Source organism: Zea mays, chromosome 5 (genome assembly GCF_902167145.1).
Source record: "Zea mays cultivar B73 chromosome 5, Zm-B73-REFERENCE-NAM-5.0, whole genome shotgun sequence".
Taxonomy (NCBI): Eukaryota; Viridiplantae; Streptophyta; class Magnoliopsida; order Poales; family Poaceae; genus Zea; species Zea mays.
Genome location: NC_050100.1, coordinates 202,449,419 through 202,461,471, shown reverse-complemented (window position 1 = coordinate 202,461,471; position 12,053 = coordinate 202,449,419).

Here is a 12,053-nt window from a genome sequence, read left to right as displayed (position 1 = left end):
TTTTGTCGAAAATAGCCATGTACGACCATTTTCAATGACACTGAAGGCTAACACCTACGGATTTTTGACCAAGAAATGGTCTCCACCATAAATCCAAGAATGTGATCTATGGCAAGGAAACATATGTGTAGTGAGGTGTATGAGCCTCTGGTCCAATATCAATGGCCACACAACCCCCATTTTTGTCGAAAATAGCCATGAACGACCATTTTCAATAGTTCCGAAGGCTAACACATTCGGATTTTTGACCAAGAAATGGTCTCCACCAGAAATCAAAGAATGTGATCTATGGCAAGGAAACATATGTGGGGTGACGTGTACGCGCCTTTGGTTGATGATCAATGGCCACACAACCCCCATTTTTGTCGAAAATAGCCATGAATGACCATTTTCAATAATACCGAAGGCCAACACGTACGGATTTTTGACCAAGAAATGGTCTCCACTAGATATCCAAGAATGTGATCTATGGCAAGGAAGCATATGTGGGTTGTGGTGTATGAGCCTCTGGTCGATGATAAATGGCCACACAACACCCATTTCAGTTGAAAATAGCCATGAACGACCATTTTCAATAATATAGAAGGCTAACACCAACAGATTTTTGACCAAGAAATGGTCTTCACCAGAAATCCAAGAATGTGATCTATGGCAAGAAAACATATGTGGGGTGAAGTGTATGAGCCTCTGGTCGATGATCAATGGCCACACAACCCCCATTTTTGTCGAAAATAGCCATGAACGATAATTTTCAATGACACTGAAGGCTAACACCTATAGATTTTTGACTAAGAAATGGTCTCCACCATAAATCCAAGAATTTGATCTATGGCAAGGAAACATATGTGTAGTGAGGTGTATGAGGCTCTGGTCGAAGATCAATGGCCACACAACCCCCATTTTTGTCGAAAATAGCCATGAATGACCATTTTCAATAATACCGAAGGCTAACATGTACGAATTTTTGACCAAGAAATGGTCTCCACCAGAAATCCAAGAATGTGATCTATGGCAAGGAAACATATGTGGGGTGAGGTGTACGAGCCTCTGGTCGATGATAAATGGCCACACAACCCCCATTTTTGATGAAAATAGCCATGAACGACCATTTTCAATAATACCAGAGGCTAACACCTACGGATTTTTTACCAAGAAATGGTCTCCACTAGAAATCCAAGAATGTGATCTATGGCAAGGAAACATATGTGGGTGAGGTGTATGAGCCTCTGGTCGATAATAAATGGCCACACAACCCCCATTTTTGTCGAAAATATCCATGAACGACCATTTTCAATAATACCGAAGGCTAACACCAACGGATTTTTGACCAAGAAATGGTCCCCACCAGAAATCCAAGAATGTGATCTATGGCAAGGAAACATATGTGGGGTGAGGTGTACGAGCCTCTGGTCGATGATAAATGTACACACAACCCCCATTTTTGATGAAAATAGCCGTGAACGACCATTTTCAATAATACCAGAGGCTAACACCTACGAATTTTTTACCAAGAAATGGTCTCCACCAGAAATCCAAGAATGTGATCTATGGCAAGGAAACATATGTGGGGTGAGGTGTATGAGCCTCTGGTCGATGATAAATGGCCACACAACCCCCATTTTTGTCGAAAATATCCATGAACGACCATTTTCAATAATACCGAAGGCTAACACCAACGGATTTTTGACCATGAAATGGTCCCCACCAGAAATCCAAGAATGTGATCTATGGCAAGAAAAAATATGTGGGGTGAAGTGTACGAGCCTCTGGTCGATGATCAATGGCCACACAAACCCCATTTTTGTCGAAAATAGCCATGAACGACCATTTCAATGACACTGAACGCTAACACCTACGGATTTTTGACAAAGAAATGGTCTCCACCATAAATCCAAGAATGTGATCTATGGAAAGGAAACATGTGTAGTGAGGTGTATGAGCCTTTGGTCGAATATCAATGGCCACACAACCCCCATTTTTGTCGAAAATAGCCTTGAACGACCATTTTCAATAGTACCAAAGGCTAAAACATTCAAATTTTTGACCAAGAAATGGTCTCCACCAGAAATCAAAGAATGTGATCTATGGCAAGGAAACATATGTGGGGTGAGGTTTACGAGCCTCGGGTCGATGATCAATGGCCACACAACCCCCATTTTTGTCGAAAATAGCCATGAATGACCATTTTCAATAATATTGAAGGCTAACACGTATAGATTTTTGACCAATAAATGGTCTCCACCAGAAATCCAAGAATGTGATCTATGGCAAGGAAACATATGTGGGGTGAGGTGTACGAGCCTCTGGTCGATGATAAATGGCCACACAACCCCCATTTTAGTCGAAAATAGCCATGGACGGCCATTTTCAATAATACCGAAGGCTAACACCAACGGATTTTTGACTAAGAAATGGTCTCCACCAAAAATCCAAGAATGTGATCTATGGCAAGAAAACCTATGTGGGGTGAAGTGTACGAGCCTCTGGTCGATGATCAATGGCCACACAACCCCCATTTTTGTCGGAAATAGCCATGAACGACCATTTTCAATGACACTGAAGGCTAACACCTACGGATTTTTGACCAAGAACTGGTCTCCACCATAAATCCAAGAATGTGATCTATGGCAAGGAAACATATGTGTAGTGAGGTGTATGAGCCTCTGGTCAAAGATCAATGGCCACACAACCCCCATTTTTGTCGAAAATAGCCATGAATGACAATTTTCAATAATGCCGAAGGCTAACACATTCGGATTTTTGCCCAAGAAATGGTCTCCACTAGAAATCCAAGAATGTGATCTATGACAAGGAAACATATGTGGGGTGAGGTGTACGAGACTCTGGTCGATGATCAATGGCCACACAACCCCCATTTTGTCGAAAATAGCCATGTACGACCATTTTCAATAGTACCGAAGCTAACACATTCGGATTTTTGACCAAGAAATGGTCTCCACCAGAAATCAAAGAATGTGAACTATGGCAAGGAAACATATGTGGGGTGAGGTTTATGAGCCTCTGGTCGATGATCAATGGCCACACCACCCCCATTTTTGTCGAAAATAGCCATGAATGGCCATTTTCAATAATACCGAAGGCTAACACGTACGGATTTTTGACCCAGAAATGGTCTATACCAAAAATCCAAGAATGTGATCTATGGCAAGGAAACATATGTGGGGTGAGGTGTACGAGCCTCTGGTCGATGATAAATGGCCACACAACCCCCATTTTAGACGAAAATAGCCATGAACGGAAAATGGTCGTTCATGGCAATTTTCGACAAAATGGGGGTTGTGTGGCCATTGATCATCGACCAGAGGCTCGTACACTTTACCCCACATATGTTTTCTTGCCATTGATCACATTCTTGGATTTCTGGTGGAGACCATTTCTTGGTCAAGAATCCGTTGGTGTTAGCCTTCGGTATTATTGAAAATGGTCGTTCATGGCTATTTTCGTCTAAAATGGGGGTTGTGTGGCCATTTATCATCGACCAGAGGCTCGTACACCTCACCCCACATATGTTTCCTTGCCATGGATCAAATTCTTGGATTTTTGGTGGAGACCATTTCTGGGTCAAAAATCCGTACGTGTTAGCCTTCGGTATTATTGAAAATGGCCATTCATGTCTATTTTCGACAAAAATGGGGGTTGTGTGGCCATTGATCATCGACCAGAGGCTCATAAACCTCACCCCACATATGTTTCCTTGCCATAGATCACATTCTTTGATTTCTGGTGGAGACCATTTCTTGGTCAAAAATCCGAATGTGTTAGCTTCGGTACTATTGAAAATGGTCGTTCATGGCTATTTTCGACAGAAATAAGGTTTGTGTGGCCATTGATATTCGACCAGAGGCTCATACACCTCACTACACATATGTTTCCTTGCCATAAATCACATTCTTGGATTTATGGTGGAGACCATTTCTTGGTCAAAAATCCGTGAGTGTTAGCCTTCAGTGTCATTGAAAATGGTCGTTCATGGCTATTTTTGACAAAAATGGGGGTTGTGTGGCCATTGATCATCGACCAGAGGCTCGTACACCTCACCCCACATATGTTTCATTTCCATAGGTCACATTCTTAGATTTCTGGTGGAGACCATTTCTTGGGCAAAAATCTGAATGTGTTAGCCTTCGGTATTATTGAAAATGGTCATTCATGGCGATTTTCGACAAAAATGGGTGTTGTGTGGCCATTGATCTTCGACCAGAGGCTCATACACCTCACTACACATTTGTTTCCTTGCCAGAGATCACATTCTTGGATTTATGGTGGAGACCATTTCTTCGTCAAAATTCCGTAGGTGTTAGCCTTCAGTGTCATTGAAAATGGTCGGTCATGGCTATTTTCAACAAAAATGGGGGTTGTGTGGCCATTGATCATCGACCAGAGGCTCGTACACCTCACCCCACATATGTTTCCTTGCCATATATCACATTCTCGGATTTCTGGTGGAGACCATTTCTTGGTCAAAAATCCATACGTGTTAGCCTTCTGTATTATTGAAAATGGTCGTTGATCGCTATTTCGACAAAAAATGGGCGTTGTGTGGCCATTGATCAACGACCAGAGGCCCATACACCTCACCCCACATATGTTTCCTTTCCATAGATCACATTCTTGGACTTATGGTGGTGACCATTTCTTGGTAAAAAATCTATAGGTGTTACCCTTCAGTGTCATTGAAAATGGTCGTTCATGGCTATTTTCGACAAAAATGGGGGTTATGTGGCCATTGATCATCGACCAAAGGCTCGTACACCTCACCCCACATATGTTTCCTTGCCATAGATCACATTTTGGATTTCTGGTGGAGACCATTTCTTGGTCGAAAATCCGTAGGTGTTAGCCTTCGGTATTATTGAAAATGGTCGTTCATGGCTATTTTTGACAAAAATGGGGGTTCTTTGGCCATTGATCATCGACCAGAGGCTCATACACCTCACCCCACATATGTTTCCTTTCCATAGATCACATTCTTGGATTTCTGGTGGAGACCATTTCTTGGTCAAAAATCCGTAGGTGTTAGCCTTCGGTATTATTGAAAATGGTCGTTCATGGCTATTTTCATCAAAAATGGGGGTTGTGTGGCCATTTATCATCGACCAGAGGCTCGTACACCTCACCCCACATATGTTTCCTTGCTATAGATCACATTCTTGGATTTCTGGTGGAGACCATTTCTTGGTAAAAAATTCATACGTGTTAGCCTTCAGTATTATTGAAAATGATCGTTCATGGCTATTTTCGACAAAATGGGGGTTGTGTGGCCATTGATCATCGACCAGAGGCTCGTACACCTCACCCCACATATGTTTCCTCGCCATATATCACATTCTTGGATTTCTAGTGGAGACCATTTCTTGGGCAAAAATCCGAATGTGTTAGCCTTCGGTATTATTGAAAATTGTCATTCATGACTATTTTCGACAAAAATGGGGGTTGTGTGGCCATTGATCTTTGACCAGAGGCTCATACATCTCACTACACATATGTTTCCTTGCCATAGATCACATTCTTGGATTTATGGTGGAGACCAGTTCTTGGTCAAAAATCCGTAGGTGTTAGCCTTCAGTGTCATTGAAAATGGTCGTTCATGGCTATTTCCGACAAAAATGGGGGTTGTGTGGCCATTGATCATCGACCAGAGGCTCGTACACTTCACCCCACATAGGTTTTCGTGCCATAGATCACATTCTTGGATTTCTGGTGAAGACCATTTCTTAGTCAAAAATCCGTTGGTGTTAGCCATCGGTATTATTGAAAATGGTCGTTCATGGCTATTTTCGACTAAAATGGGGGTTGTGTGGCCATTTATCATCGACCAGAGGCTCGTACACCTCACCCCACATATATTTCCTTGCCATAGATCACATTCTTGGATTTCTGGTGGAGACCATTTATTGGTCAAAAATCTATACGTGTTAGCCTTCAGTATTATTGAAAATGGTCATTCATGGCTATTTTCGACAAAAATGGGGGTTGTGTGGCCATTGATCATCGACCAGAGGCTCGTAAACCTCACCCCACATATGTTTCCTTGCCATAGATCACATTCTTTGATTTCTGGTGGATACCATTTCTTGGTCAAAAATCTGAATGTTTTAGCCTTCGATACTATTGAAAATGGTCGTTCATGGCTATTTTCGACAAAAATGGGGGTTGTGTGGCCATTGATATTCGACCAAAGGCTCATACACCTCAGTACACATGTTTCCTTTCCATAGATCACATTCTTGGATTTATGTTGGAGACCATTTCTTGGTCAAAAATCCGTAGGTGTTAGCGTTCAGTGTCATTGAAAAGGTCGTTCATGGCTATTTTCGACAAAAATGGGGTTTGTGTGGCCATTGATCATCGACCAGAGGCTCGTACACTTCACCCCACATATGTTTTATTGCCATAGATCACATTCTTGGATTTCTGGTGGGGACCATTTCTTGGTCAAAAATCCGTTGGTGTTAGCCTTCGATATTATTGAAAATGGTCGTTCATGGCTATTTTCGACAAAAATGGGGGTTGTGTGGCCATTTATCATCGACCAGAGGCTCATACACCTCACCCCACATATGTTTCCTTCCCATAGATCACAATCTTGGATTTCTGGTGGAGACCATTTCTTGGTAAAAAATCTGTAGGTGTTAGCCTCTGCTATTATTGAAAATGGTCGTTCATGGCTATTTTCGACAAAAATGGGGGTTGTGTGGCCATTGATCTTCGACCAGAGGCTCATACACCTCACTACACATATGTTTCCTTGCCATAGATCACATTCTTGGATTTCTGGTGGAGACCATTTCTTGGTCAAAAATTCGTACGTGTTAGCCTTTGGTATTATTGAAAATGGTCATTCATGGCTATTTTCGACAAAAATGGGGGTTGTGTGGCCATTGATCTTCGACCAGAGGCTCATACACCTCACTACACATATGTTTCCTTGCCATAGATCAAATTCTTGGATTTATGGTGGAGACCATTTCTTGGTCAAAAATCCATAGGTGTTAGCCTTCAGTGTCATTGAAAATTATCGTTCATGGCAATTTTCGACAAAAATGGGGGTTGTGTGGCCATTGATCATTGACCAGAGGCTCGTTAACTTCACCCCACATATGTTTTCTTGCCATAGATCACATTCTTGGATTTCTGGTGGAGACCATTTCTTGGTCAAAAATCTGTTGGTTGTTAGCCTTCTGTATTATTGAAAATGGTCGTTCATGGCTATTTTCGACTGAAATGGGGGTTGTGTGGCCATTTATCATCGACCAGAGGCTCATACACCTCAACCCACATATGCTTCCTTGCCATAGATCACATTCTTGGATATCTAGTGGAGACCATTTCTTGGTCAAAAATCCGTACGTGTTAGCCTTCGGTATTATTGAAAAATGTCATTCATGGCTATTTTCGACAAAAATGGGGGTTGTGTGACCATTGATCATCGACCAAAGGCGCGTACACCTCACCCCACATATGTTTCCTTGCCATAGATCACATTCTTTGATTTCTGGTTGAGACCATTTCTTGGTCAAAAATCCGAATGTGTTAGCCTTCGGAACTATTGAGAAAATGGTTGTTCATGGCTATTTTCGACAAAAATGGGGGTTGTGTGGCCATTGATATTGGACCAGAGGCTCATACACCTCACTACACATATGTTTCCTTGCCATAGATCACATTCTTGGATTTATGGTGGAGAACATTTCTTGGTCAAAAATCCGTAGGTGTTAGCCTTCAGTGTCATTGAAAATGGTCGTTCATGGCTATTTTCGACAAAAATTAGGGTTGTGTGGCCATTGATCGTTGACCAGAGGCTCATACACCTCACCCCACATATGTTTCCTTGCCGTAGATCACATTCTTGGATTTCTGGTGGAGGCCATTTCTTGGTCAAAAATCCGTAGGTGTTAGCCTTCGGTATTATTGAAAATCGTCGTTCATGGCTATTTTCGACAAAAATGGGGGTTGTGTGGCCATTGATCATCGACCAGAGGCTCATACACCTCACCCCACATATGTTTCCTTGTCATAGATCACATTCTTGGATTTCTGGTGGAGACCATTTCTTGGTCAAAAATCCGTAGGTGTTAGCCTCTAGTATTATTGAAAATGGTCGCTCATGGCTATTTTCATAAAAAATGGGGGTTGTGTGGCCATTTATCATCGACTAGAGGCTCATAAACCTCACCCCACATATGTTTCCTTGCCATAGATCACATTCTTGGATTTATGGTGGAGACCATTTGTTGGTCAAAAATCCGTAGGTGTTAGCCTTCAGTGTCATTGAAAATGGTCGTTCATGGCTATTTTCGACAAAAATTAGGGTTGTGTGGCCATTGATCATCGACCAGAGGCTCGTACACCTCACCACACATATGTCTCCTTGCCATGGATCACATTCTTGGATTTCTGGTGGGGACCATTTCTTGGTCAAAAATTCGTTGGTGTTAGCCTTCGGTGTTATTGAAAATGGTCGTTCATGGCTATTTTCGACAAAAATGGGGGTTGTGTGGCCATTTATCATCGACGAGAGGCTCATACACCTCACCCCACATATGTTTCCTTGCCATAAATCACATTCTTGGATTTCTGGTGGAGACCATTTCTTGGTAAAAAATCCGTAGGTGTTAGCCTCTACTATTATTGAAAATGGTCGTTCATGGCTATTTTCATCAAAAATGGGGGTTGTGTGGCCATTTATCATCGACCAGAGGCTAGTACACATCACCCCACATATGTTTCCTTGCCATAGATCACATTCTTGGATTTCTGGTGGAGACCATTTCTTGGTAAAAAATTCGTACGTGTTAGCCTTCGGTATTATTGAAAATGGTCATTCATGGCTATTTTCGACAAAAATGGGGGTTGTGTGGCCATTGATCTTCGACCAGAGGCTCATACACCTCACTACACATATGTTTCCTTGCCATAGATCAAATTCTTGGATTTATGGTGGAGACCATTTCTTGGTCAAAAATCCATAGGTGTTAGCCTTCAGTGTCATTGAAAATTATCGTTCATGCCTATTTTCGACAAAAATGGGGGTTGTGTGGCCATTGATCATTGACCAGAGGCTCGTACACTTCACCCCACATATGTTTTCTTGCCATAGATCACATTCTTGGATTTCTTGTGGAGACCATTTCTTGGTCAAAAATCTGTTGGTTGTTAGCCTTCTGTATTATTGAAAATGGTCGTTCATGGCTATTTTCGACTGAAATGGGGGTTGTGTGGCCATTTATCATCGACTAGAGGCTCATACACCTCACCCACATATGCTTCCTTGCCATAGATCACATTCTTGGATATCTAGTGGAGACCATTTCTTAGTCAAAATTCCATACGTGTTAGCCTTCGGTATTATTGAAAATGGTCATTCATGGCTATTTTCGACAAAAAATGGGGTTTGTGTGGCCATTGATCATCGACCAAAGGCGCGTACACCTCACCCCACATATGTTTCCTTGCCATAGATCACATTCTTTGATTTCTGGTGGAGACCATTTCTTGGTCAAAAATCTGAATGTGTTAGCCTTCGGAACTATTGAAAATGGTCGTTCATGGCTATTTTCGACAAAAATGGGGGTTGTGTGGCCATTGATATTGGACCAGAGGCTCATACACCTCACTACACATATGTTTCCTTGCCATAGATCACATTCTTGGATTTATGGTGGAGACCATTTCTTGGTCAAAAATCCGTAGGCGTTAGCCTTCAGTGTCATCGAAAATGGTCGTTCATGGCTATTTTCGACAAAAATTAGGGTTGTGTGGCCATTGATCCTGGACCAGAGGCTCATACACCTGACCCCACATATGTTTCCTTGCCTTAGATCACATTCTTGAATTTCTGGTGGAGGCCATTTCTTGGTCAAAAATCCGTAGGTGTTAGCCTTTGGTATTATTGAAAATCGTCGTTCATGGCTATTTTCGACAAAAATGGGGGTTGTGTGGCCATTGATCATCGACCAGAGGCTCATACACCTCACCCCACATATGTTTCCTTGCCATAGATCACATTCTTGGATTTCTGGTGGAGACCATTTCTTGGTCAAAAATCCGTAGGTGTTAGCCTCTAGTATTATTTAAAATGGTCGCTCATGGCTATTTTCATAAAAAATGGGGGTTGTGTGGCCATTTATCATCGACTAGAGGCTCATAAACCTCACCCCACATATGTTTCCTTGCCATAGATCACATTCTTGGATTTCTGGTGGAGACCATTTCTTGGTCAAAAACTCGTACGTGTTAGCCTTCGATATTATTGAAAATGGTCGTTCATGGCTATTTTCGGCAAAATGGGGGTTGTGTGGCCATTGATCATCGACCAGAGGCTCGTACACCTCACCACACATATGTCTCCTTGCCATAGATCACATTCTTGGATTTCTGGTGGAGACCATTTCTTGGGCAAAAATCTGAATGTGTTAGCCTTTGGTATTTTTGAAAATGGTCATTCATGGCTATTTTCAACAAAAATGGGGGTTGTGTGGCCATTAATCTTCGACCAGAGGCTCATACACCTCACTACACATATGTTTCCTTGCCATAGATCACATTCTTGGATTTATGGTGGAGACCATTTGTTGGTCAAAAATGCGTAGGTGTTAGCCTTCAGTGTCATTGAAAATGGTCGTTCATGGCTATTTTCGACAAAAATTAGGGTTGTGTGGCCATTGATCGTCGACCAGAGGCTCATACGCCTCACCCCACATATGTTTCCTTGCCGTAGATCACATTCTTGGATTTTTGGTGGAGACCATTTCTTGGTAAAAAAATCGGTAGGTGTTAGCCTTCGGTATTATTGAAAATGGTCGTTCATGGCTATTTTTGACAAAAATGGGGGTTGTGTGGCCATTTATCATCGCCAGAGGCTCATACACCTCACCCCACATATGTTTCCTTGCCATAGATCACATTCTTGGATTTCTAGTGGAGACCATTTCTTGGTCAAAAATCCGTAGGTGTTAGCCTCTAGTATTATTGAAAATGGTCGCTCATGGCTATTTTTATAAAAAATGGGGGTTGTGTGGCCATTTATCATCGACCAGAGGCTCATAAACCTCACCCCACATATGTTTCCTTGCCATAGATCACATTCTTAGATTTCTGGTGGAGACCATTTCTTGGTCAAAAATCTGTAGGTGTTAGCCTCTGGTATTATTGAAAATGGTCGTTCATGGCTATTTTGATAAAAATGGGGGTTGTATGGCCATTTATCATCGACCAGAGGCTCGTACACCTCACCCCACATATGTTTCTTGCCATAGATCACATTCTTGGATTTCTGGTGTTGTCCATTTCTTGGTCAAAAATCCGTAGGTGTTAGCCTCTAGTATTATTAAAAATGGTCGCTCATGGCTATTTTCATAAAAAATGGGGGTTGTGTGGCCATTTATCATCGACTAGAGGCTCATAAACCTCACCCCACATATGTTTCCTTGCCATAGATCACATTCTTGGATTTCTGGTGGAGACCATTTCTTGGTCAAAAACTCGTACGAGTTAGCCTTCGATATTATTGAAAATGGTCGTTCATGGCTATTTTCGGCAAAATGGGGGTTGTGTGGCCATTGATCATCGACCAGAGGCTCGTATACCTCACCACACATATGTCTCCTTGCCATAGATCACATTCTTGGATTTCTGGTGGAGACCATTTCTTGGGCAAAAATCCGAATGTGTTAGCCTTTGGTATTATTGAAAATGGTCGTTCATGGCTATTTTCGACAAAAATTAGGGTTGTGTGGCCATTGATCGTTGACCAGAGGCTCATACGCCTCACCCCACATATGTTTCCTTGCCGTAGATCACATTCTTGGATTTCTGGTGGAGACCATTTCTTGGTAAAAAAATTGGTAGGTGTTAGCCTTCGGTATTATTGAAAATGGTCGTTCATGGCTATTTTCGACAAAAATGGGGGTTGTGTGGCCATTGATCATCGCCAGAGGCTCATACACCTCACCCCACATATGTTTCCTTGCCATAGATCACATTCTTGGATTTCTAGTGGAGACCATTTCTTGGTCAAAAATTCGTAGGTG